The sequence below is a fragment of the Gallus gallus genome, chromosome 1 (genome assembly GCF_016699485.2).
Source record: "Gallus gallus isolate bGalGal1 chromosome 1, bGalGal1.mat.broiler.GRCg7b, whole genome shotgun sequence".
Lineage (NCBI taxonomy): Eukaryota > Metazoa > Chordata > Aves > Galliformes > Phasianidae > Gallus > Gallus gallus.
Genome location: NC_052532.1, coordinates 63,986,245 through 64,011,019, shown reverse-complemented (window position 1 = coordinate 64,011,019; position 24,775 = coordinate 63,986,245). Strand labels below are relative to the sequence as shown.

At 36.3% G+C, this 24,775-nt stretch overlaps 1 protein-coding gene across 7 annotated transcripts in view; it reads right to left on the bottom strand.

Annotated features, from left to right (window-relative positions):
- PIK3C2G (phosphatidylinositol-4-phosphate 3-kinase catalytic subunit type 2 gamma) overlaps positions 1 to 24,775 on the bottom strand; it is a 280,521-nt gene that overhangs the window by 228,115 nt on the left and 27,631 nt on the right. For 3 of the 7 annotated variants that reach the window (XM_040655738.2, XM_040655778.2, XM_040655788.2), the window contains exon 3: positions 2,259 to 2,340. The exons of the other annotated variants lie outside the window; for them this stretch is intronic. The gene's annotated coding sequence lies outside the window, so the exon portion shown is untranslated. The remainder of the gene's footprint in view (positions 1 to 2,258; positions 2,341 to 24,775) is intronic. 7 annotated transcript variants of the gene reach the window in all.

Here is a 24,775-nt window from a genome sequence, read left to right as displayed (position 1 = left end):
TTGGCCATCTTGACCACCTGGGCACACTGCTTGGATGAAAATGAGCCAGCATCGACCAATTTCCCCAGGTTTATTTCTTCTACACAGCCTCCCAGGCACTTTGTCCCAAGCCTGTAGTGTTGCTTAGGATTGTTGTAGCTAAAGTGCAGGACCCAACACTTGGTCTTGTTGAACTTCCTCTCATTGGCCTCAGCCTAGCTATCCAACCTGTCCAGATCCCTCTGTAGAGCCTTGCTGGCAGATCCCTGAGAAGATCGGCAGTTTCTGCCAACTTGGTGTCATCTGCAACCTTATTGAGGGTGCACTCAATGCCTTCTTTCAGGTCATCAGTAAAGATATTGAACAGGACAGACCCCTAGTACTAACCCCTGTAGAACAGATGCCAGCCAGCTAGATTCAGCTCCATTCACCACTAATCACTGGGCCCACCCATCCAGCCAGTTTTTTACCCAGCAAGTGTGGATTTATCCAGTAAGAGAAGATTTAGCAGCTTTGTGTGAGGACTGCTCCAAAAGTAACGCCTCCTATTTTATTATGTTAGTTCACAATCTCAAAGGCTGATGCTGGTGGTATGAGAGTAGAGGTTGAACCTTCCCACCAATATTCTTTTACATTTTGTTGCCATGTGACAGATGGTAGCAGAGGGGCACAGTCTGACAAAATGGTGTCTGATGCTGAAGTGTGTATACTCTTACTATCTGTTGTAGTTTCCATGGAAGTAAAAAGGAGGCATTACTTTTGGAGCAACCTAGGTATATAAGTAAACAAATAAGCAAGCAAATAATGTTCTTGTTCTTTTGTTTACAAATCATGCCACTTAGCACCAGCTCTTATTACCTGTCCAAAACCATTTTTCCTAGATGATTTTTTCAAAGTATGATGACAATACTTAGTTTCATTCTGGCTTTTTCAATGTTAGGTTTTCCAGTTGCACTTCATCTGTCATTGTAGTACCGTCATTTATTCCCCCATTCAAATATCATCTGGATTCTAAAGGAATGCCATTCTCACATTCAGATTTTTAGAAAGAATCTTAGGGACTTCACTTTTTTTTTTTTTAAATCATTTTTATGGCTTTACAGAAAACGCAGTTAAAAATCATGTGACCCATTCAATAGCAATTATGTTCAGACCATTTTCTAGTTCTCTGTACATAATGACATGTTTTTTTTAATTAAACGAACCTTTTTTCTTACAAGCAAACATCTTTTTCTAAATCAATGAGATAGAGTTAGAAATCATAAATTGAGGGTGTTCTGAAAGAACTTTCACTTATGGCTTCTTCCATCCCAAGAGAGGGAAGAAACAAGCAAGGAATATGAATTGATTATCAGTTAACAGAGGAAGATGATGGAGGAAGAGGGTAGAAAGTATTCATTGAATTAAGCATTCAGAGGTAGAACTGAGAGATAAGGAAAACCATCATATCATCAAGGACCAAGACATTAAGAAACAGTGGCACAAAGCACTCAAATTTTGGAAAGTTCTAGGGACTGTGGGTCACTTACTGGGTCAATGTTGAACTGATTAGTGGATGAAGCGGCTCAGATGAGTTAATGTAACAACTCAGTAAAACACCTGGACTATAGAGTATGTTCCCTTTTGCTAGCATTAAGGCAGCAGATGGAACCTATCAGGCACAATAAGCCTGCCAAGTTTAGTATACTATATGGACTACAATCATGAGTGAAGGAGGTACAGCTGTAGAGCTGTAAAACATCTGCATTTAAAATACAAACATAATTAAACAGCAAAATACATAAGAAATCTTGAAAGTTTAGAAAACGAAAACATCACTGCTAGCAAGGGAGCAGCACACAGCTAGAGAATATAACTGGAAGTTATCCAGGACATTTTCATGGGAACTATAGAAATGAGAAATGAGTTGCATCCAACTATCATTTCAACCATATTTTAGCAAATGTCTTGCAAGTAAATTGCTATTTTGAAACAGCTAAATTAAATCTAAAAAAAAATATATATTTAAACAAGAAATAATGGTGCCATATAGCCAACAGAGAAAACTGTGATTATAACTTCCGAATCAGGAAGGTCACTGGGTTATGTATAGATTTCCAGAGAATGAATGTGATCTCATTCCCCAAGAGGTACAAGTATAAATGTGATGAAATATTAGAGCAACTGTGTTAATCTGAGTTTATAATGGCATTTGAACCAAATGGTATTGGCAAATATCTCCAAGGAAAATCTTACTCACTGTGAAGGCTCTGAATTCAGAACAAATGTCATTCACTTACACAGGGAAAATAACAGCATTGATCGGCTGAAGTGCTCATCAACCCAGACAGAATGTACTGCTGAAGACATACATGATATGATCTAGAAATAAATGATGGAGAGATCACAAAAATTCGTTGAGAAACAGAAGCAATATCCCCCTAAAACCAAATCAAACTGGTATGACTGTAAACCCAGACACAAATGTCACTAGGATTTTAATGGACTAAGACTAGTCTGTATCTGGATAAAACTTTTGAAAGATAATGTTTGTAGAAAATCAGTAACAGAGACAGAAAGGAAACAAAAGAGGAGAATGTCAATATTCTTACATTTAGCCAGTTAATACAGTCTTTTGGTGCCACTGTTTAGAACTGGTAGTGCTACTGATAAAGCGTATCAAAAATAGACTAGAAACTAGAGGGAAAAAAAAGAGATTGCTAGAGACCTAACAGATTTTGCACATGATCAAGGAAGCACCATAACCACAACCAATAACAAGAGAATGGGACATAACTATTTGGTTATTATTATTAACAGATTTCTATAGGGAAAAAAAAAACCACATGAATAGAGGAGAACCATGAGTTTCCCATGTTATACTCCGACAATATATCTGAGTAAGTTGAGAGAAGTAATTAAGAAGTAACACTCCTGAACACAGAAAGAGTACAAGAGAAAAGTCAAGGAACCTTGTACTGTTGCACAAGTTCAATCAGTAAGGCACTGCGCCTCACTGTTTGAGTTAAATCAAAATTAAGATTAATGATGACATACTACTGAGGTGGTGCCTCAGCTTCTAGCTACTTTCTTTTTCAGTAGATATCATTAAAAACAGTAACTATTGACAATTTTCAAAATACAAACTCACTGTATTGAAGTTGAACCTTTTCCCCCCTTTGCCAGTGGTAGAGCATAATAAATTTTAAACCCTATAGGAGAAGCCAGAATGTCCTCTATATTACAAGACAGCTCATAACAAGCGTAAGTGATCTTATTCGCTCCAACCAAGAACAATCACCAACCCTAAGCTCCATAGGAAAAACTGCTCACAATGGAAGTCATTAAGTGGCATTCAGATTACTTTGGCATGCCGTTCACAATCAGTATCTCAAGGAGAGTCTGTGTTGTCTCTACAAATCCTATTCCTACAGAGAACATGAAACCCTCATCAGTCACCCTATGAGGGAATCATACGAAAAAGTGCTCACAAAGGAAGACCTTAAGTGGACTTTAATTTCCTTCAGCAAGCCTTTCACAAACCCACTAACAAGGGGAATCTTTGCTTTTTCTCTCTCCAGACCCTAACACCTACCACAAACAAAAATCTTAATCATTGCCCAGATTCAAAACACGCTTCACCCCAGAGCACATACAGAAAGGGATCAAAATGGAAGTCTTCTAGCAACCTTCAACTTCTTCTGGCAAGCTTTTTGCAACCAGGATTACAAGGGGCATCTATTTCCTCTCTCTCTGAACCCTGTGTCTACCTCTACCCTGAACTCATACTAAAATAATGAAACACTCACATCATGTGGATGTACACTTACGAATTCATTCTCTAATGTAACTCTGCTAATGCAAAACAGTTACATGAGGGATTAATTCGGCATTTACTCTTCAGATGGTTCTATGCTTGTAGCTATTACTGTTCTTTTGGCTCATGCCCAGAATAGCCATTAGTGTGTGGATTGTCACTACTCTGCCAAGCTTTTTAGAACAAACAAAAAATAAAAGCCACTTTGCTAAGATGACAATAAACATTTAAATCCCAATATCTCCTTATAACTTTAGTAACAGTAAAAATATGGAGCCAGCTTTCATGTACAAACATAGAAAATGGGCTAAAATCATTAAGGCATTAGCAATTTTACGTAATTAAAATTGGCATTTTATATTTGCTACAATAAAAATAGTAATTTCATAGAGTAATTACCATCAGTGATTGGTGTTATTGTATATGCTTATTAAAACACTTATTTCTGCAGGGGAGAAATTAATTGAAAAATGGCACAAGAAAGCTAAAGAGATAGATTAGGATATTGCTAAATACTAAGGCAATATTTTACATCATGTGATACCAGAAAGAGGCCTTACTCTGTTTTTAATGTGATTTTCTGAAAAGTATCTGCCTTGCTTTTGCTTTAATTAGTAGGAAGAATATTACATATTTCTATTTTATCTTCCATTTTGCTGTGACGTTTCTCAAATCTGATGTTGTAAAGTTGTAAAGTAGTTAATTTCATCCTTCATGTTTCAAAAGCCAGAAGAATTTCAAGTATGTGTGAAGGAGGAAAGGGGTAATGGGCAAAAGATTTTACAAACGAATATTTGCATATTTTTAAATAAAAACAGACTTCACAGCGTAAAAGACTTGATCGGTAATGCACTGGTAGTCCTAGCCCTAGGGATGTGAATATCTGTATGGGGAAAAGTCCTATGACTTTACGCAAGGAAGTAATTTTATTTTCTAATGAGAGATTATGGTTAACCCTCTCCACAATCTTTTCCCTCCTAAGTGAAACACTGTTCCAACAGCTCCATAGTTTCACCCTGCATCATAAAGAACATTTTTGCTCCAGAAGTTATTTTAATACTCTGTTATCAAAACAATCACTCTCCAATTTTGATTTGCAAGATTGAAATGACAGAGCTCTTCAAATAATTATATTTTCCCCTTCTGGTGCAGGTTCTCCAAAGCAATCTCCCTTTATTATCTTTGTACCACATACAGGTGACCGGAAACACTCACAGCGTAAGAGTCAAGTGTCCTCTGCAACACAGCTTGAGTAATGGTAATGGCTATTCTGACTCTAGAAATTATTGTGTTCATGTGAGTCTGTTTTCCTCTCCCGCAAACACAACACAGTTGTGGCTCAGAAGTGTCCTATGATGGCCCACTCCACAGACTTTCATCTTTCTTCAATGGGAGAAATCTGAACTTCCTAGCAGAAATGGATGCTTTTGAACCTACTGTCCCCTCCCACTCAAAAATTAAAGACTTGACAGTTTATTACTTAAAAGACATTAAATTCATATTGTAAAATATTCTGCATCTCAGCTTTCATTCCCTCTATTCTTTTGTTCTTCCTGTCTTTGAGCCCATACCCACTCTAATCATCCTTACAGATACTAAGGAACATTGCTCAGTTTTCAATATTTTTTCTTTACCTTGTCCCATCCTACAACCTAGAAAGCTTTTCTTCTTTCTGTTATCGTCTTTTTATGTATATAGCTGAAACTTCTTTTCCTATTTGTTTTTACTTCTTTTGCACTTTCTAAGTCAGCCTGGCTTTTATCAGGTCTTATATCATCTGTACATAGCTTAAGCTCCAGTACAGAGCCTCCTGTGCTGCTCAGTGCCTCTCTCAATTTGCAAAAGTGTTTTCCTCCTGAAGCTTATTTTTGTCACACTGAATTTACAATCCTTCTATATCGGCATTTTCCACTGATTATTACTCCAGTTTATGATGCCTTATGCGTCTCTGATGACTAGAAAGGTGAAACAAACTCTAAGATTTAGTTATATAGTTTTCAGGTGACCTCGTTAACCAGAGTTTTTCATATTTGCCTGAGCTTTCCCTTCTGAAGAAACAGGGCAATAGAAAGAGAACTGATGAAAAGTCCAGAGATATCTTTCTTCTAACATTATGGTCACTGCAGCCAATTTATTTTCCAACAAACTATGAACTGGAGAGACTCCTCATCAAACTGAAAGCGTTTCTTAATACTTGCATTTATTTCTTGGCACTTGTGCAAATACAGAAGCCATACTTTACAATATAAGGTTCTGGAAAAAGAAAATGCACTTCCTCCAATGTCATTCAAAACACCTTTCTTAAAGCAAAGAGAAACTCTTGGTTTTCTGTGCCAGAACTACTGAATAAAACCTATTCTCCCCTTCTCCCATTCTGACACACAAACCCCTTATAGACTCCACCTACAAGCAGTCACTTGTTTCAGTGCTTATTTTTTCAGCTCACCTCTACTTAATTTTACTAAGTAGGAAGCAAGCTGAGAAATACAGGAAGGAGAAACCACGAGCACTGCAGAATGCAGAGGTATTTACACATATTAGTCGTTGTCTGGTAAAGCTTCAGTCTTACCTGGTAAAGAGATGTCAACAGACAAAACTGCAAAGTCAGGGAGAAAAATTTCCAGTGACAATAGTACTTAGAGTCCTAGTTAACCTTAAAATAGCTAGTTCCATCACCACTACTTATGGCACCACAGAAGTATCAAACACAGCATAGATTAGATCTGCTTCAAAAACATTCCAGCTCTTCAAAATGTAGTACCTAGACTTGACTATATAAAATACTGCCATTCTAGCATGGTTATACCTCAAGCATGCCATGCAAGTGGGCCGAAGACCTCTGAGGAAATAAATGTGGTGTAGCACTACTTCTGAGATATGTCTGGATGGCTGCAGAAGCAGAAATATATTTTAGCCATACCATCAATGTGATTTACAGCTTAATAACTTTGTTTCCAGAAATAAAGCAAAGTTGTTATTTAATGGTTGAAATACTGCCATTTTTTCCAAATGCCACTAATAATTTAAATTCATGACTTCTGTATTATTCATGTGGTCCAATTTAATATGAAGAGTTTTTCTGGTGTTCAGTGTTTATGAAAAGTGTCTCTTTAGGGTATACCTTTTTTACGACAAACAGATCCTAGAAATAGGTACATGCTGCCGTGAACTGGGGCTTAATAATAAGGACCATAATTTTTGAACCTGAATAGGTGAAAACATAAGGATCTTTTCTTGACAAGATGCTAGACCAATGGAGCATAATCTCATCTTTTTTTCCTCCCTACTTTTCTTGTTCCTCTGGTGTATCTTTCCTCTTCACTCAACAGAAAAAAAGGCTTTGAAAATTACCCACAAGTAATACCAAGCTCAGAGAAAACTCCAATTTATTCCATAATTTGCTACCATCCTTCAGGCCTCAAAAGCTTCAAAGATAAAAGTAAACATTTTACTTACAGTAAGGAGAATCAGATACCAGTGACAAACCTGAAAAATTGCAATTCATTCACATTTTTAGTACTTTTTGCTTGCCCAAAGGATCATTATCATACCCATATTTTTCTGTGTAGAAGTAAGAAGGGAGAGGAGTAGTTGCTTGGTTTTTTGTTAGCACTGAACTGGAGAATTCACAAATTCATTGGAATAAATATTTTTTTGAACAGCACAGGATAGGCAGTGATGGTGCAATGTGCATCTTTCCAAAGTTCTGTTTTTCACTGTCACCATGGAAGAAGCATATTACATTCACAGATCTCACTTCATCGTACAACTAGTACCTACTGCCATATGACATTCACTTTATGACTTCAGTTTTTCTCTCCTTGATTTAATCAGCATCAACTAATCAAAGGTACGTATAAGGACACTGAAAGCAATGCTTCAATTTTATGTGAAACAATTTGGTTATAAATGAATATAATTAGAAAAAAATTCTTCATCCATTCTTCAATGAATTTCTTCATTTCATCAGATAAATTATCTTCTCAAAATTTTCACTAATCTTAACTACAACATTTATTACCCACACTAGAAATCTGGAATGGTTCTGCTGTCAAATTAGGTGCAATATATGTATTTCAGTTTTGCAGATGATAGCTACTAGTCTTTGACATGAGGTCTTACTGTGATGTATTTAGACATTAAGCCCAAAACCCCATGTGAACTTACACTTCAGGTGTGGAAGGGTAACAATAGTAATGTTTTTTTACATTACTCATACTATCATCCATCAACGTGAAGCAATCATTAACTAATTTTTATCCAGTACAGTGCTACAAATCCATAATGAAGGACTTGTTTTCAATTATAACATTAATAATTTTAAAATTAAAATTCTAAAATTATTTGTAACATGAATGACTGAAGAACTGCATAAGCATTAAGTGCAGTGGTTCTGTACAGTAAAACTGATTGTTATGCAAAAGTTAAAAACAGAAGATTAAAGACAGAAGTTTTCTCTCATTGACTGGACTGCCATAACAAAATCAGAGTATTAAATATTGCTTTTTCCAGTATTTCCTAAAAAAAGCTTGATTACATTTCTACAGAATATTGAAAGAGAAACTACTGAAAACACAAATAGAGAAACAGACTCCAAATTTGCATCTAGGATCAAAACCAGGACACTATTCTAACAGCCACCATTGACAAAGCTCCACAGAATCTATGCTGCATGTTTGGACTGAGTGTTATTAAAAATAATCTCTGCATGACCTTCAGTACACATTAATTTGATGGTCAAGTTTATATGTCACTGTCACTCATACCCATTCACTCTCAAGTCAGGGATCTGTGCTGATCTCTAAGTAACTAGGATGGAGCTTTAAAAACAAAAACAAATAATAGTAATAATAATAAACCTGCACCAAAATTCCCCCCCCCCCCCCTTTTTTTTTTTTTTGCTGTAATTAGAGGCAGATGTTAGTTGCCATAATTTTAAAGCTGTGGTGTTGATTAAAATTTCTTTCCTCTACTCAGAATACAGATAAAGTTAAAAAAAAAAAAACAAAAAAACAGAACTAATGTTGTGGTACATTTAATAAGGGCACATAAAAACATGCTCACACACAGACAGGAGTCCCAATAATTCTGTATGATAATATGAAAAAAATAGTGCTACATCATGCCAACTGTGATAATACAGTATCTATGCATTAACATGGAAGCCTTCAGAAAATAAATTAAGAAGGCGCACTCAGTTGCAGGGACAAGGTTTGTACTGACACTTTTGACAATACGGTATAAAATATTTTTGACATTTTTCTGAATATTTTGGATAAACCTTTATTATCAACTTTTCTATTTCTGATTTAGTCAGAAAGCCTTTCTGTCCCCTCCCCCATTCCCCAAACTCTCAGTTAAAAATTACTTTTTAACTAGATTGTTCTATTGTTAGAGTAAGATACCACACAAACCATCTGCATTTCCAGTTATTCAGAAACAGAAGTCAGTTATCTGAGGTTGCAGTGGGGTTGAATAAATAAAAAAAGAACTCATTAGATTAAAAAAAAAGGAAAAAATATTTCCTATAACCACTTTTAATAGATAATAGTGGTAAGAGAAACATAGTACTGTGTTTATAAAATTACTTCTTGCAGACATTATATAACCTTCACGTGCATTTAGTTTACCACAGGATCCTTTTTAATCCTTATTTGAATTCCAAATTCTTACGGAAAAGCACAAAAAATAAACACACTATACTGCAAAAAAATGTTGTGTCTATGTCAAAGCTTTGTTTATTTGCTGTAAATATTTTCTTCATGAAAAATGAACAAAACTTCTAGAAAACTGAAAAGGTTAAACAGTCTCATAACTGCTAGTGTAAAAATTGCCTCTTCTGTACTTAAGATTTTATTTTGCAGAATATGTGTATGCTTTGAATATGTATGCAATTTACTGCATTTGAAACAAAATCCCCATTCATTCACCACACAATTGTAACAAGATAAATAGTAGCCTTCCCACAGGAAGTTATTCAGGTAATGTAACACAAAATGCTTTTCTTGATCAAAATGAAGCTAACACAGGAAGGGACCACGGTCATTCAGGCACCATAACGATTGAGTGTCAAGGTCAGCAAAGCACTCTTGCAAGTACATTGCGCTAAATGCAGCTTGCACATAAAGTTTCTCACAGTAATGGAGTGAAGTGGCAGGAAGGTGGTATATGATGCTGTCTGAAGGTGAGGAAGGAGCTTGCTCCACGTGGACAGCCTGGCTCCAAAGAATAAGACTGCATCTGGACTACACCCTCACACACAGGTTCTGATTTTTGGGTGGTCCTATGTGGAGCCAGGAGCTGGACTCTATAACCCTTGGGATAAACTATGATTCTGTGACTGCAAGAGACTCACATGGCTGCTGAACCAGCCAGCTGTATGTGATGCTTAGGCTCCCAGAATGGGAGGCACGTGATGTTACTGCACAGATGAGAAGTTTGTACCAGTGTCCTGCTTTCTGAGGACCCAAGAGAGAGATTGCTCCTTCAGTACAGCTTTGTCCTCCCCAGCATCCATGAGCTGAAGTCAGCACAATGCACTGAGTAAAACAGAATATATGGAAATGCTGCATTAATGTTTCATGGTGTTTCATTCATTCATCTATGGGGACTTTTGTTTCTTTTTGTTTCTTTTTTTTTTTTTTTTTTTAAGCTACAGCTGAGCTTAACTTAGATATTGAGAATGTCAAAAGCCAAGGGAAAGAGAAAAACAAAAACATTAGAAGGCCTCAAGACACCAGCTGTTGACTAAATTGCACTTAAGTCTCACTCGGTAGGCCCAAATTAAAGCAGTGCCTTATAAAGCTACAATCTAAGTAAAAACTCAAAATAAGAAAGCTTAACCATGCCCTGTTCCATACAGCAAATCACTTATAAATCAACAGCTTTCATGGAGAGGCCAGCATCATTCCTCTATATAAAAAGATTCTAAATCAGAATTAAAAGGTCTGTGTTCAGTCCTTGAGAATGAGCCTCACTAAAATCAGCCCAGTGCTGAACAGGAAAGTATAAGCATTTGAGTGAACTACAGGTGTAAGCACTAAACAACACACATAGAAATGAAAATGAGACTCAGCGTTATGCTTGTAATGCCTTCTTATCTGTTAAAAAATGAAATTAAAAGTAAAATAAAAACAACCGACCAACCAAAAACCAACCAACCAAAAAACAAACAAAAACTCACCACCACCACCAACAAAAAAAGCCACCACCACAGAAACAGTGTGTGGCCTCTTGCCCAGGAGGTATTTCTGGCTACACAGTGGTGAGCCTTCCTTAAATTCTGTTGTGAGTTTCAGCATCTATCCAAAGAACAGCACTAGAAATAATCCAAGAAAATTACAGTACTAAGAAACCTACTTATTTCATGAGGACCTCAGAAAGATAAACAAGAAAGAATGGAAGTCAGCCATATCAAACTGAACCTTAGACAGAGTATCTGTCTCTCTTGTCAACTACACACACCAGCTGAATATTCAGATGAGATTATAAATCCCTTTGGTGAAACCAATGAAAAGAGCTTCTAGTACAGCCAACATTCTCCCAGTTCGCAAACCATAGATTTCAACTTCTCTTAAGTTGACTATAAAAAGAAAAAAAAAAATCTATAACCAAAATAAATCATTCTATAAACCAAAGTCAGGGTCCCCCCAGCACTATGTTCTGCATAACAACATCAATTTAGTTAAATACTATCAGTGGCGTGCGAGCCTGGGGCCAAAGCACCGAGCACTCCCTTTCTTCACTGAATCATTTTACCCTTTTATATGCTTCTGTTACTCAGAATAAAGCACATCAGGAAACACCTTGTTCAGTCTGGTTTATTGTAATGATGACAAATATTGCTCAATTGCTTTTCTTGTAAAAATTAATGATCTACACATCACTAATCATTTTCTATGATGTCGGCTATTTCATAGACTTTCCTGTGAAAGCTGGGAATGCAACACTTTATAAAAGTAATTTTTCCAAACAGTTTGGACATCTGAGATATAACCCCTGTATAATTCAACTGCTTGCTCTGGAAAACAATTTCTATCACTGCCTCTATAGATCCTGTTTTCAGAGTGTAATTTTCAGTCAAAAACTGTGAATTGTTATACTAAAAAAAAAAATTAAGTCTAGTTGATATGGAACTACTATCTAAGTCAAAGGATGTCTGTACCACCAAGAATACCCTTCATGTAAAAAATGAACTAAATGTTTTCAAATTAGAATATCCAGTTTTCTAAAACTGATGCTTACATTTGAGATAACTCTAGGTCTAGACACTAAGATGGCAAGAGACAACTAAATTTTGGGTTGAAGTCAAACTGCCACTGCACACTCAGATACGAAGAGTTCCTTCTCTAAGATCTCTAATCTCTCCTAAAATAAAATCAGCTGTAACTTTATAAACACAATGTTACGTTTATATACTGTGCTAAACTGTACTCATGAACTATACTTATGAAAAATTAATCCTACACTAAAAGCTAAAAAATATTAATAGACCTCAAGGGAGGATGATCTCTCAGACTACAAAGCAAAACTATTTGTTTCCTTATGTGTCCAGTCTGTAAATATACACATATTAGCTGGAAAAAATCTTTCAGAAGTATGTTAAAGACCTCCAGCATGGAGGAGAGGGCATATGTGTTTGACCGGGAAACTGGATTGTGTAGACCGGCTAATAGGCAGGCCTCCAGGTGGGACATGAAAAGAACTTCAAAAGGTCATAAATTGACTGTCCAGGATTCACTGGCTGCTCTCTGTGACTGAGCCACCAGAAAGACCAAACTAGGCAAACAGAAGTACTTCCACATCAAATGCTCTGTGCTATTAGGTTTCAGTCTCAAATTTGCAAAAGAGTTTTTAATGTGCATTAGAAACTTAGGGTTGTTCTCGGCATGATATAGATATCAACTTCTGTAGCAAGCTGATCTTAAAAGTGATTTGAATAGAAATTAGTCACTAGGTGTTTCTCTTTTTAAATAAAAGTCAAATGAAAACAACCAACTACTATGTGTAAATTTAGAATGAAAGAGGAAAAAACTAGGCAGAATTTTTATACTGTCATAGATTGGTAGAATTAAGTAGTTCAATAAAACTGAAATCAGAGAAGAAACCAGATTAAAGAAAAAAAATACATACTCCCACTGACATATTCTATGAAAATTAAATCAGAGCAGTAACTTCTACTGATCCTGTTTTCATCCCATCAGATTTCAGAAGGGCCACAATATATATCTGAAAAATTACTTGCAGCAGAACAGGAAGGAAAAAATGCCCAAATAGTATGCAACTCATTCAAATAAAGACTTAATTCCTCTAAGAACTCATTTGTATTCACCTGACTTTAACTATTTTAATAGGAAATTAAAGTCTTAACTTGCAATGAGCAAATCTGAAAAAACAATATTAGCAAATGAAATGTTTGATTTTAATATTCTTAACAATATTTACTTTTTTGAAATTTTGAAACAAATATATGAAAAAAGCATTTGAAAATGCACAAGAAGTTGATAAAAATTAAAACATTTTTGGAGCTGTTCAGGAGGGGAAAATTTTAACTCACAGATGTTTTAAACGTCCTAGTAGGGAAGGGTATCAGTTAGAACAGGAAAGAATAGCCATCTGATAGGCATTACTGCATTATAACTGTATTACATTAGTACAATTATAATTACACTCCCTCTGAACATTAAGGGCCATGGACGTAAGCCTGGAATCTAAGAATAACTGCATATGCTGCTTGCTTTTTCATGCAGATTGTACACAACATCAGGTAATTTATTTTTAATATTTACTATCCTGCTTCCATGGAGTGCCAAAGAGGTCAATTATGCCTTCATCTGAAGATAAAAAGTCACCTACTGATACTTACTGGAACTACATCAAGGTGGTCAAAAATATTTCATCATTCACAACCTCATCTCAAAGAGAGCATTTCTTGTAGAGGAAGAGTCTCATAATTTTTTAAAATTATTTCATATTTATTTTGTGCAACAATTTTTTCCCCTACTATGACACATAATACTATTTTTGCCATAAAAACATGTTCAGGAAGAAACCCAGGCAAAGAATGGCACCACTGCTAATACAGGTTAAAAGAGTTTAAACTCTTCAGCTAAGTTCCAACACAATACTCAGAGTCTGATCAAGCTTCAATTTTAATCAATTTTCAACAGAAAAGAAAGAAAGAAGGAGGTAATTTAAAAAATGTCAGCTTACAAGAATAGAACATGTTTAGGGAAACTACAATTCATTCTATTTAATTCATATGGAATGTAAAATTTCTTTCACTTTAACTCGTCCTTTTTGTGAATTTTATTTTGTTTTTCATTTTCAAACACACAGCTTGTTGACAACATATGAAAGCATCACTTCACTTCCAGATGAATACTCCAGCTGCGATGGGAACTGCCCCAAATTTCAGACTTGCATCCCAAACATTGCTAACGCAGCCTCTCTTTTACAGGGTTAAAATTTCATCATGAGTTTTTTAAAATAACACCTTACAGTTTGCTACTTGTTATCCCTGTTCGGTGACCAAATAAAGTTTTTATCCAACAACGATGTGTGAATGAACGTCACTCAGTAGCGATGCTAATAGGTGTTAGTACTCTGACTTCCAGCATTTTTCACCATCTTGTCCCTCAGGGCAAAATGCAAGAAGCATTTTCTGGATAAGTAGCCCATACAATGAAATCACTTCAATTGTATGCATTTACATGGCCTTACATGCTCTCAGTCTATTTCTTTTGACTGTCACAGACAAAATCAAAATGTGTAAATTTAATACAACTTTTTAATGAATACTTAAAACATAATCGCATCTTCTTTATGGGTCTTCTACTAGCTTAGTCTCATTAAAATTCATTCTTATGAATGTGAAGTGCAGAGAAAATGCTGCTAACATGTCACAATAAACCAACTGCCTGAAACCCTGCAGAGGGAAAAAAAAAAAAAAAAAAAAGAGGTAACATTTGCCTTGTACCTTGTAGTTTACGATATCTAGAAGCAGCTGTAAAATGGTCATAAAATAAAATTGGAATTTATATCAAAATCACTCTTAATACCTTGGGGCTTTTCTATCTCTGCATAGTTTACCCTGAGAGATTTAGTGGTAGAGTTTTATGGTAACAGGCTGAAAGTTATAGTGGATTTGTCAGTAATAGTACCTCTTTTTGGTGCGCCTGCCTATTTATCAGACTATTTATTTTTAAATAGAAAGATAGTAACCCCCAGAAGGTGCAATATGAAAATGCTATTGGCAACAGCTGAATAGTTATAGGGCTGTTAACAATCCTTAATGAAAATACTGTTGACTGCAAACATTTTTATTTTTTAACAGTATGTACTTTCTAAATGGGGGACAGGAGGGAGAATGGTGTTGCACACCACCCTTCCTGATCACATGTCCTAAAACTTCTGTTGGTGGATTAAAAACTGGCAAACAAACAAACAAAAAATACTACATAAGAAAAAAATCACAAAAAAATCTACATATAGACTGAACAAATAATGACATCTAAACAGTGGTGTCTGAGGAAGCACAGAATTCAGTTACAATAAAGTCATTTTGAAAGTGTTGGACAAGTCCTCTAAGATAAGGAGCAAGGTTTGTATGTGCGTACACAAATATACATGATAAAAATATAAATACACTCTGAAAAGTGCAAGAAGTAGTTTTATCAAAAAATAGAGAGCTTACATGAAAAACTGTAAACACTCTGCAAATACTAGCAACTTACTATAGGCCTTACTTCATGAGTAATAGATGACCCTAATAACTCCCACCTAGGGAATAAAAATAACCTTATCTACTTCCTCATATAAGGCTTGTTTGGCATGAAAATCATGAGCAGATTTTCATTTCCACACATACATTTCATGGTTCTCATTGCCTGGTGAGGTCTTATAAGAAAAGCTCCCACAGCTCTACTGTCTTGTAGCAGAGTCTCAGGTCTAATTTCAATATTTATTAAGCTCACCTTTTTAGTTTTTGTAGTGCATATATTTGTAAAATGGTGTCATTACAAAGATCAGAAATGAAGGTCCCTGTTTCCAAATACTCAGTATCCCAACCCCATATCTGTACAGGTAACTTTCAGCTCTGGGGATTCTCAAGAATAGGTGTTTATGCAACCAGGACAGTCTGAAATAGATGTGTTTTCCAAATAATGCATAAATTGCAAAAGCGGAATATATTTCAATTACTTTGATTACTTCTTTGTATAGTGCTGCATAACAGATTATTTCAGGCTTCTCCACTAAAGGAAGGCCCTTGGTTGTTTACAGTATGATTACAAAGGGAATCATCAAGTGGTTTTTTTTTTTCCTTCTGACTAGCACAGAATCTTATCTCAAAGTTAGAAATGAAGAATTCTACCAGGCATAAAAACAGATGAGCTACCAAGTGTCAGCATGTTCCCTGCTGCTCAGTGCAACTGTTGTTTGACTCAAAGAGCTCAGGCCACTCCAGTTTGAACTATAATGATATTAGAACCATTGCTGGCCATGCATTTCTACATGATAGGAGCACTCTGCTGCTAAGTCACACAGGGCCCTCACATTGGTACACCATAGATTTGAGGACTGTCTGCTACTGAGTACATGATACTTCTCTATCATCACTTTAAATCTATATCTTCGGCCACAGTAAGATACAGAGGGCCGTGCAAGGTTGTGAAAATTCATTGTGCACTTGAAGCATTTCTACTTTGAAAACTGCACATCATTAAAGAGCTACCCATATATTTTTGAAATATTTCTTTCTGAAGGAGAGAGAGAAAGTAGCAGAAAAAGAAATCACAACAGTGTCTGGTGATAGATGATCCATCATCGCTCAGAAGAAATAGTTCTTAAAGTGGCCAAATACAAGTACTTGGAAAGGAAGTTTGTCCTGTTCCACGCACAATGATGAAAAATGTCACAATCTTTAGATTTGATAAAGCTGGAACAATATCTAGAGCAATAGACATTGTTACTACAGAAAAGCCTCAGGAAGCCCAAGATACAATAATTGGGCTAATATAATTACTGCATCCTGGAAAAACATATCAAGTATTTTAATATGCCAGGCTTTGCCTGGGGTCCTGAAACACTCTGTAAAGTAATGATAGAGCTACAGGCAGATTAAGAAATAAACCAAGAAGAAAACCTGCACAGCCTTCTTTTCAAGAGCTTAATTTCCACTGGGAGTAGAAGTACAGGGTTTGAGTTATCATAATCCTTTTGAGCTACTACATGTCTTTGATGAAGTGCAGACAAAGCCAGACAGTACTTAAGGAACAACAGAGAAGATCGCAAAACATTTCTAAACCCATAGTTTCACCTAGAGAATGACACTTTAGTAAATAGGTTTTAAAAGAGTTTTGAAAAATTTAATTAAATATTAATAGGAATTACATACCCCACCACGAAAAAGCCTAATGATTTTATTTTGGCCACAGGGTGACCAAGGCCAACTTAAACCATAATTTGATGATTCTTAATAGCCTAGGATTTGAAACTATTTGATCATTTGGGGACCAGCATGCCATGCAATATATTTCTAGGAAAGTGTGGATGGAAGTACATTTGGTACCAGTTGACTGTTGCCACCCATGTATGATGTCATCTGAGAGCAGGTTGGCAGCCTTAAAAACAGACAAACAAAACCTTCAATAAAAAGTAGAAGTGCTGATAAATGGTCTCAGTATGTGCACTAAACAACGTGGAAAGTTTTAAAATCTCCTGTTTGCCTTATTATAAACATGGACTATTTAAAATTTTCTTAGGGTATAAGACAAAAGCAAAAATATTTTACACTAAACTTTATTTTGGAAGCAAAGAAACAATGTACAAAGAAACCTGAATCACACTAGAGGGTAATGCTTCAAGTCTCATTTTTAAGGCTAAATCAAGGAAGAAAAATGGTGCTCCAATAGCTAATGGTGAGGTGTTTCATTATCCACTAAAATCCTAACTGGACTGATGCAGATAGTTCTCAAAGACAAGTAGTACATCAGGAACTTGAGAACAAGATTCAAAGAGAGACATGGAGTAGGCTATCTAACAGCAAACGTGGAGGTTAAACATCAACTTTAAGATCTTGTAAGTAATTAAGTGTCTTAGTCTACACTAACAGGGAGGCATAATTCTGCTTAGGATTTACAGCTGTGACTCCCCTCCAGAGGTGAAAGGCCTTCCTTATTTCTTCCCTCCACTAGAAGAGGAGAATCAAGGACCTGATTACACTGAGTCATATCTGATTCCTCAAGAAATCAGTGGGATCATTCAAAGACCATGATGCTAGTAAATGCTAAAAAGTATAGCAGATACTGGCCATAAATCTGAAAATCATTTTTCAAATATGTTATAAAACAAGATCATCTGCAAGTAATTTAATTTAGTTATTTGAAAAAGTTCAGAAATGTTCTGCACAGCATTAGGTGTCTAAGGCCTATCACAAAAGCAATCAGATCACACTGGAGACCAGCTGTGCATCAAGTAGATTGCTTTTATCTAAGTGATAAAAACCTTGTAGAGTGTGAACAATACCAGGCATAAAACGTAACATTTTTAATGAACAACATAAAAGATGAAAAGAATGAGCACAAGAAATGGCAATTTAGACAGAAAATAGGAAAAAGGGGCCTCCCTAACATGATATTTTATAGCAACTGGATTCTGCAGTAAGCAGAATTTAGAGAGGGGAATACAGTATTTTTCTCTTCTAATTAATCCAGTTGGGGTACCTTGAAAATCAGTCAGAAATGTTTCAGCATCAACTGACAAAACCTAAAGAATAAGCATTAACATATTTTGGACCTGTTTCAGATCTTGGATAAGTGGTTGAAACTCCATTAATTTCAATGAAGATGCAAAATTGGGCTTTTACTGTAATCTTCTACATCAACATGAAAGAACGAGCATAAACCATTAAGCATATAACTGCCTTTATATTTTATTTCTTTTATGAGGCTCCTAGTAGGACATTAGCAGCAGATTATATCTTTTGTGAAGCATCTAACGGGACATTAACGACGGAAGGGTAGCCAATAAATAAAATGATTGTTATTACTGTTACTTATAGTTGTCCTCCCAGTATCAACCCATAAAGTTTTAATGTTTAGAAAGTTGAAAGCCACTTCAGGACTCCATAGTTCAAATCATCCTCTTCTAGAGTTAGCATTATTTTGTTGGGCTAACTGGAACATACCTAAAGCTTTACTTCAGTACCTAAATTTCTTTTTAACTACAGGTACTGAAGGGAAATAAGGAATATCTGGCTACTGAATCAACAGCCAGTGCAGGCACAGGATGACCCAGAATACCTATGTGCACAAAGTAAAGAGCGTGGATAGTGATAGGACAAATGGGAATGGTTTTAAACTAAGACAGAAGAGGTTTAGGTTGGATATTAGGAGGAAGTTTTTCCACACAGAGGGTGGTGACGCACTGGAACAGGTTGCCCAAGGAGGTTGTGGATGCCCCACCCCTGGAGGCATTCAAGGCCAGGCTGGATGAGGCTCTGGGCAGCCTGGTCCAGTGGCTGGCAAATCTGCCTGTGGCAGGAGGGTTGAAACTAGATGATTGTTATGGTCACTTTCAACTCAGGCCATTCTATGATTCAACTGACTGACCAGAAGAACAACTTGATCTAGACTTGGAAAACATCTACATAAGTATTTCATGCCCTTCTTCTCACCGTCTTTTCATCTACATTCTGTTGGACACCCACATCCAGCATAATTCCTGTGTGGTTATTCATTGCACTATTTCAATGTTTGTAACTCACAAGCAACCAAAAGCATTCTTCAGTTTATGATTTAAAAACAACAACAAACACACTCTGTTACCTAGAACTTGGAATAAAAAGTCTTTTTTTTTTCCAGAACATCTCATATTTGATTATTTAGTCTCTGGTACTGAAGAAAAAGTTTATCGTTTCCAAGAGAAATGATTCCTCCATCTGAAATTGGGTTATGTGTATACAAGCACACTCCCTTCTTAGCGTTAATTCTATCCAGAATCAGCCTACTTGTCTGACCTGTAAGATTACAGTCTTGTTTCTTATTTTCTCCTTGTCCCTAAATTTCATTTTTCTTGCATACTTTAAGGTAGACAGAGTTCATGAGAACAACAATGTTCTACCAGCAGTTATATCTATCTACTCTGCATTTACAGAAACTGCACAGAAACAAAGGTAAACATATTTTAGCTGGAGAAATATGCAGCATCTGTCTTGCTTTTAAAATACTGAAAAGCAGATATAGATCCCTAGACACTTGTATTATGTCTTAAGCCCACTGCTACCTCATTTTTCCTCAACTTCTTACTATGGGAAGACAAAGATGTACCTTTCTGTTTTAGAATATCTTGTTATTTAAGATAAATACATTTTAAAGACCCAGAAGAGACTCCAAGAAAATACAGAAACAGATCACTGCTTTTCCTCATAACTGTCTTTAGAACATCGATATTTTGACACAAGTCAGTTATTAAAAACTTAAAATGAACATTTGTTCTATAAGCTCGCAGTCCAAAACTGAATTGTATTTATTACTAATACTATTCATAGTACTTATCTGTCTTTATCCCTTCCGCACCCAGAGTAAGTTTTCCAGTTAACAATTAAGTGAAATACTGCAGGTCTGACTAGTCACATGACAGAATAATTGTTTTAGTAGGTCTTATCAAAATATATTTAATTAAGACTGGTCTCATCAAGTTATACTAGCCTCTGACCCTATTTATCCATGGTAGGGCAGGGATACCAGCTCTCCAAGCTGAACTCTCCAAGGAATCTCTTAGATCACTTTCCCCACTACAGAGTAACCTATTTCTTGAGAGAAGATCTCAAGCTTCTGCACACAACAATTCCTTGGCTGCTGGAAAAAACAACAGGCTATCAAAAAATGATAAAAATCCTGAGTACTACCTAACAGCAGATGGAGGACAGAGAACCAGAGAAGCTTCAAGGTCTACTGTTACTACCTAGGAGAGAGCTTATTGCCTTTGGAACAAGCAAGCATCCTTACAGATACCAAATCTAGTACCTTCCACCAGGTAGGAGGGCATCTCGTGTTTTCTGCTTACTTTAGCTAAAGGAGTGAGATTGGCAGCACACAGAACCATTGAGCAGTTTTATGAGAAGTCTGACATACAGAGGTCAAAAAGCCAACAACAACAGCAGCAGATAACCTAGAGGTAATGTGACTCAGTCACAAGAAAACACAAAACAACTTAGGGCAGCTTGCTTGGCTTTTGAGTATTTTTTTTCCTTTCCCTCTCCCTCCTTGCTTCTATATTTTTAATCAGCTTGTTCTATGCAGCTGCTTATATGGATACTTTTTAGCATGAAAATCCATGCAATCAACAGTCCCAACTCTTGATTTAAAAGAGCAAAGAATTCATAGTGGCTTTAATTTTTCATTCAGTACAGACAAGGACATATAACAGTGTTACCAACTACCTTCTTGATTTCCTTCTACCTTAAGAGCATGTGCTTATATTGCCTCTTTCTGTAAAAATCCTCCCAGGACACAGCCAAGAAAAGGTTATTTATTTTTCTTTTTCTAAACTGAGTGACTTCCAGTAGAGTTCAAATGGCTTCAGTAAACAAAATGGCAAGGTATAAGGGGAAGTGAAAAGAGAGGAGAAGTGCATATAGAATCTGAATCCTGTATCTGATGATGACCGTGTCCTCTCTTCTAGTTTCAGCAATACCAGTGGAGTTAGTCTTGGTACAAGTGAAGTACAGTCTTGGCAGCAAATTTTCTCTTCCTGGAGCAATATTTTTTGGCTGAATACACAACAGTGGAAAGCTCAGGAATAAAATACTTTTTTGTGAATTTTGACTCTGACACATCACTCCAAGCCAACAGTTCAGAAAGAGATGATTATCTAGATAGATTGTTAGATAATGTGTTTCCCTTGGTTAGTTAAGTAAGGGCAGGCATCATCTGGAGAGCAGCATATTTTCAAACCTTTTTGATTAGGTACCAATCATTACCACTGTTTAGAAACAATCACAAAACTCTGCTAAAATTGGAAAGCTAAACAGGACTTAAGTGTCAAAAAAGATACAGTAAGTCTCTGAAAAACATGGAGGAAAACAGGCAGTAGTGAAGAACCAAGTTTTGGGGCACGTGTTAACCACTTTGATGCTTAGTTGTGCCCACAGCCATAGAGGAGCAGGAAGGGGATAAAGGAGACAGGCACTACAGTCCCAGAACACATCCATTATTGATACATCTGGTCTTTCCAGTTCTCTACTGGTACTAAGGTCCTAATGTTGCATGCAGTAGTTAAGATGCTGAAGCCAGACAGGCATACAAAACACAGATTCTAAAACACAGTGCTGTCTGGGATGTTACAAACAGCAACAAGTCCAAAGCATCTAGTGGAGATACAGCTTCATAGACCTCTGTGAGTCAGTGACCTTAGCAGACCTTATAAGCACTGGAGTTCTATGCCATAAAGCATTACACGTGGATAGCTTCCAGAGACTGATGTAGTCCAGACACATGTATGCTGCTGCTCAAGGTTGTTTTTTTTTTTTTTTTTTTTTTAAACACAGACTCCACATTTGAAAAAAAATAAAATAAAATGAAGATCTATCATTGATAGCCTATGTTCTGGCTCATTTCATTGCCTCAAACATATTTCAAAGATAAGCTCAAAATATCAAAGCACAGTAGTGTAAGGATGCTGGTGGCAGACTTCAGCTAACTAGCTACCATCTCCAAATATTAAAAAGCAACTAAAATATATTACTGCTTCACATCAGTCATGGAACTATAGACTCAGAAAAACACGGTGCTGCTTTCTCATGCAGTGATGATCTTTTATTATTGGTGCTGTCTGGTATAAAGCTTCCCACTCTTATTCTCTTTTTATGCTGTTCTACAATCTATAGCTATGTGCTGCTCTACAGTAAGATTACTATGTACACTGAAAGGCAGTAGATCTCTCTCTTACACTTGACTTCCATTATAGTGCTAGGAGTGTTGCATGCAAACCAGGAAAAAGCTAGAAAGGGATCTGTTGGTAGCTAAAGGACCGCATGTATAAGTCTGATCACTCTGGTGGCATGCGGTAGGGAGAAGACAAAGTTATGGTGAAGTTATCCTAAGACTAGCCAGCAACAGAGAATCCTTTGGAAATACCCAGAGGTAAGATCTGGCTAAGCAGTGGGAGCATAGGACATAAGTACAAACTAGGAAAAACCACAACACCAATGGACAGAGTCTAGCAAAAAAGGCTATAGATGTCACGGGAGAAAAAAATCATAATCTGCTGGGGCAAAGTAGTAAAAACTTGACTTATACAACAACAAAAACAGTATTCCCAAGAAACTATGTAACCCTACATAGTGATTCTCACTGTATAGTACCTCATTATAACATATGCTAGCTAAACACAGATAACCACATATATCAAATAGTCTCGCTAATACAGTATGTCTGATATAATAATCATGACAACAGCTGCAGTTCAGCAAGCATTACATCAAGCTTTCCGCATCAAAGCATGACTTGAGAGACAGAACCACTTGCTTTCCTCACGGAGAAAAAAAAAATCAACACAAATTACTCATCCACAAGGCTGCTGAGACAGATTTTTTTACTTATATAGTTGATACCATTGTGTAATTTAACAACATAGAAGTTATCAGCTGCTGGTATCTTAATTTACCAGAAAAAAAAAATGCTATTTTCTCAAACCTAAATCAAAATTACTAAATTTGCAAATACCTCAGCATACATATGTAAGAATCTCAGCTTGATTTGGAGTCATAGAGATGCTATCATTTCATTAAAGTGAAGCTGTGCCAACTTCAAAAGAAAGCAACGATTTTAAGTTGCAGCAACATCCAAATGGTAGCTGTGAAGTTGCTGCCAAGGACAAAATTCTCAGAAGCAGTAATGTAATACTCTGTCCAATTCCTTCTAAGAGACAATGAGTCATCTTTTTTTAAGAAGATTCCAGACCCATCATTGCAGGTATAACTGCTGTGTTTGTGGATGTTTACCACGTGCCATGGTTTTATGATTTTGTTATCAGCATTCCACAGTATAACATCATGTTATACACTGGGATTTAAAAAGTTAATGCTGCAGCTCCATGGATTGTTGATAGTTCTGGGTACCTAGGTCCCAGAAGAGAAGAATGAACTACAGCTCCCAGAAGACTTCATTATTTTGTTTCTGTTTTCCATTTTTCCATTCAGAGGGAAAGACAAAACTGCCTGGGAATCACAGGACTGTCTCTCTTTCCGTTCATCTCTGTTGTGTGTGCTCCCTAGCCATCTTGCCTACAGCATTAGAGTAAGGCTTTTGGTTTTTGGACACTTTCTCTCTCATTTCTTTGATTTATTAGCATCAATTCCAATTATATTGTGTTATCTTGCATTCTGCTATCATATTAAATAAATTGATTTTTTTTCCCTTAGCTCATTGCTGCTCATTGCTTCCTCCTTCCCAGGGGCATGGGTCCACAGGCCTTCTGTCCCATCAGTCAATAGTGATATATCAAGGATCCATGTTTTCCAAAGCAATTACTTCATAGATCTCTCTAGATCTGGGCTGAAACTGTATAAGGCTAGAGACTAAAAACTAAAACATATTGTTATAAAATGCTTATTTTCTGAAAAATTAATACACTCCTTCCAATAGGTCTTTCAAATAAGTCTATAGTAATCTAATTAATACAGATTGCATTTATTCAGTAGGCCAATAGGATCCAGGAATTTGTACTAGAGTGGACAAAACTTTGCTTTCTGAAATCCTTTTCTGGAAAAAATTCAGTTTACTGTCACCAGCATATTGCTTCTGACGTAATATCCCTTGGTTTCAAGGTCACCATTTCTTCAGCTGGTGAAAACAGTACAAATGTACATATTAAAGACTTGCCCCCTCACTCTTTTCATCAGTGCCTTCTGTAATCTACTGTATCGGAAATAGATTCTTAAAAAAAAAAAAACTTCATCCACAAAAAAAAAAAATCACAAAAAACTCTAACAAATCA